This window comes from Aethalodelphis obliquidens, unplaced genomic scaffold (genome assembly GCF_003676395.1).
Source record: "Aethalodelphis obliquidens isolate GAN/ISIS:26980383/991018 unplaced genomic scaffold, ASM367639v1 scaffold108, whole genome shotgun sequence".
Taxonomy (NCBI): domain Eukaryota; kingdom Metazoa; phylum Chordata; class Mammalia; order Artiodactyla; family Delphinidae; genus Aethalodelphis; species Aethalodelphis obliquidens.
In genome coordinates, this window is record NW_020838052.1 from 784,839 (window position 1) to 788,713 (window position 3,875).

The following is a 3,875-nucleotide window of genomic DNA, read 5'->3' on the forward strand; positions in this document are numbered from 1 at the left end:
TGAGCCCTCTCTCTTTTTTTTTTCTTGATGAGTCTGGCTAAAGGTTTATCAATTTTGTTTATCTTTTCAAAGAACCAGCTTTTAATTTCATTGATGTTTCCTATTGTTAGAGACATAAACCCTGCTGAATCTGTAACAAGGCCTGCGTTGCTCTAGGGTTTGACATTGCCAATAACTTATCAGCAGTCTGCATCTGTGCAGCAAGGTCAGGGTTCTGGCTTAGTGACTGCATCATGCTTCTCATGTAGGGGGCAGACAACATATTTTGCATAAGTTGTGAGTTTTCAGTTATTTGTTGCAACAAGCTCTGCATTCCTGGTGTGTTGAACATACTAGCTCTTACTCCAGGCCCCAAATTTGGCACAGAACTCTGCCCAGCAGTGCCACTGACAGCACTACCACTAGTGCCTCCCAGGCACTTCTGAGTGCCTCCCTCAGAAGCTGATGAATTCTGAGAAGCCTGTGGAGCCCACGTTTTGGGTAATCGATCTCTATATTCTGTACGGGAAGGTTAACTACCTTCACCTGAGGATATATTGCTCACTAAGGAAGCAAATGGATTACCACCAAACTGTTCTTGTGCAGCACTCAGCATTAGTTCCTGAATATCTGGGTACATGCACCATAAAGCATTGTAGTATCCTCTGGGATGCTTCCTAGGTTGGTTAAGGCTCGGTCCTGGTTTCTCATTATTTCCTGCATCATTGCTGGATTCTTGGCAAGTTCCAATGTTTGTCTCATAATATATGGATTATTCAACATATAATTACTTTCTGGATTTCTCTGTATGAACTGCTGCATTTGTGGATTGGCCATAATTAACTGCCTCATCAGGTCAGGATTTGAAAGCATGCTCTGGACAGAGGGATTCTCCATGATCTGGACCATTATTTCAGGACTGGACACAAGTTGCTGCTGCACCTGGCTTTGTAGTTCAAAGAAGTTGGTACTATTCAAACCCAAGCTACTCAGACCTGCAAGTCCTCTAAGGCCACCTAAACCAAAAAGGTTGCTAGCAGCAGAACCAAATGTGGAGTTACTATTAGGAGCCGATGATGTGGTAGCACTGCTTCCACTGGTGTGTTTTTGCTGAACTGAATGATCCTGAGGTCTGTTTTGTGTTTTGATGACGAGGTTAACAATAAGTCCATTGTGAATTCCATGCTGACTTAAAGTATCTTGATCTTTTAAAACGTTTCCAGCAAATATCAACACAAGTTGGTTGGTATGTGATTTGAAACATTTAGAGATTTCTTCCTTGAACTGTGGGGGTGGAGCTATTCTTGGACACTGTGAAGTACTCCTTCTTCTTCAGGGTCTTCAGGGTGACTTTTGTGATGTTGGGTTCTGTGGAGGCAGCGGTGGCAGGGGGGCCGGCACCTTTGGCAGTGGTGGCACTGTCCTGGGAGCTTGGGGGGCTGAGACTTTCACCATTCTTGGCCATGGGACAGCAGTGCCTCAGGTGTGCAGGAGGGAGTGGGCGAGCCAAGGGGAGCCAGGCAACACCTGAGCTGGTCGGCCGGGGCAGCAAAGAATGTGGGGCACACTGCCTCAGTGACAACTGGGCGCAGGGACGCCCTGGCAGGCTAGGGGGCACAGAGCTCGATGTGGGTTCCAGTGCAGGCCCTCAGCACTTTAAACATGTAATCACCTTTGTATCTGATAAGAAATCGGCTGTTAATTTTTATTGAGAACCCCTTATATATGATGAGTCATTTATCTCCTATTGCTTTCAAGATTTTCTTCTTGTCTTTATCTTTTAGTGATGTGATTATAATGTCTTGGTGTGGATCTCTGAGTTTAACTCATTGGAGTTCCTTGAGGTTCTTGGATGTATGGATTCATGTATTTGATTAAATTTGTGAAGTTTTAGCTATTTTTAAAAAAACTTATTTATTTAATTTATTTTTGGCTGTGTTGGATCTTCGTTTCTGTGTGGGCTTTCTCTAGTTGCGGCGAGTGGAGGCTACTCTTCATTGCGGTGCGTGGGCTTCTCATTGCAGTGGCTTCTCTTGTTGTGGAGCACAGGGTCTAAGTGCATGGGCTTCAGTAGTTGTAGCACGTGGGCTCAGTAGTTGTGGCTCACAGGCTCTAGAGTGTAGGCTCAGTAGTTGTGGCGCATGGGCTTAGTTGCTCCACGGCATGTGGGATCTTCCTGGACCAGGGCTCAAACCTATGTCCTGCATTGGCAGGTGGATTCTTAACCACTGTGCCACCAGGGAAGCCCCTATTATTTTTTCAAATATTCTTTTTCTCCATTTCCCTCCTCTTTTGCTTAAACTTCCATTATGCACATGTCGGTATGTTTATTACTGTCCCACAGGTCTCCTAGGTCTGGATCATTTTTCTTCATTCTTTTTTCTTTCTGCTCTTCAGATTGGATACTCTAATTGATCTGTTTTTGATGATTCTTTTTTGTTCCTGCCAAAATCTACTATTGAATCCCTCTAGTGAATTTTGTATTTCAGTATTTAACGTTACAGCTCCAGAATTTTAATTTTGTTCCTTTGTTTTTTATCTCTTTATTGATATTCTTTATGTATTTAGACATTATTCACATAACTTCCTTAAGCTCTTTGAACATATTTAAGACAGTTGATTTAATATATTTATCTTTATGTCTACCCTCTGGGCTTCCCTAGGAACAGTTTCAACTGATTGCTTTTTTCCTGTATATGAACCATAGTTTCTTGGTTTTTGGCATGCCTCATTTTTTTGTTGTTGTTGAAAACTGGACATTTGCAATAATACAATGTGTATATAAATGAACAAACCAAACCACACAAAAACAAATACATAGATACAGAAAACAGAGTAGTGGTTATCAGAGGGGGTGGTATCGGGGGGGTAGTGCAAAATGGGTAAGGGGGTTCAACTGTATGGTGCCGGATGGAAAATAAATTTTTGGTGGTGAGCATGTAGGCTATACAGAATTAGAAATATAATGTTGTACACATGAAACTTATATAATGTTATAAATCAATGTTACCTCAGTAACATATATGTGTGTGTGTATGTATGTATATATAAAATGTGGCAACTCTGGAAGTCAGATTCTTTCATTTTCCTGTGTTTTGTTGCTCTTTGTTGTTTTTTTTTAATTTAGTGTCTTTTCTGAATTAATTTTGTAAAGCCTGTATTCTTTGTCATCTGTGACCACTGAAGTCTCTGCTTGGTGAGCAAAGTAGTTAGCTAATGACCAAAAGAGATTCCTGTTTTCTAAAAAAATAAATTTATTTATTTATTTTTGGCTGAGTTAGGTCTTTGTTGCTGCTCGCGGGCTTTCTCTAGTTGCAGCGAGTGGGGGTTACTCTTCATTGCGGTGCCTCGGCTTCTCATTGTGGTGGCTTCTCTTGTTGCGGAGCATGGGCTCTAGGCATGCGAGCTTCAGTAGTTGTGGCTCATGGGCTCTAGAGGGCAGGCTCAGTAGTTGTGGCCCATGGACTTAGTTGCTCTGCGGCATGTGGGATTTTCCTGGATCAGGGCTCGAACCCATGTCCCCTGCATTGGCAGGCAGATTCTTAACCACTGTGCCAGCGGGGAAGCCCCCAACAGAGATTCTTTAAATGTCTGGAAATAGTAACACTCCTTGTCTTTTCTGAGGGGCTCTGTGTCTTTATTGGGGACATGCTTTTATCAGCTCATCAGGCAGTTTACAACTCTGTCTTAACCTTAACTTCCTACTAGTACAGAGCCTCATTAACAGGCAGAGGTGAGAGCCTAAGGCTTTCTCAGGTATTTCCCCAGTGTACACACAACCTTAGTCATAAACACAGACCTGCATATGTATGTGGCACTCTGATTCCCAGGAATACATTGGAGCTTTGGACATCTCATTTCCCAGCTTTTCATATAAAGTTTTAAATTTTCTTTTC

General features: G+C 42.4%; 1 pseudogene; it reads right to left on the bottom strand.

The window, feature by feature from the left end:
* Positions 1-1,947, bottom strand: LOC113614918 (ubiquilin-1 pseudogene; annotated as a pseudogene).
* Between the last annotated feature and the right edge of the window lie 1,928 nt (positions 1,948-3,875).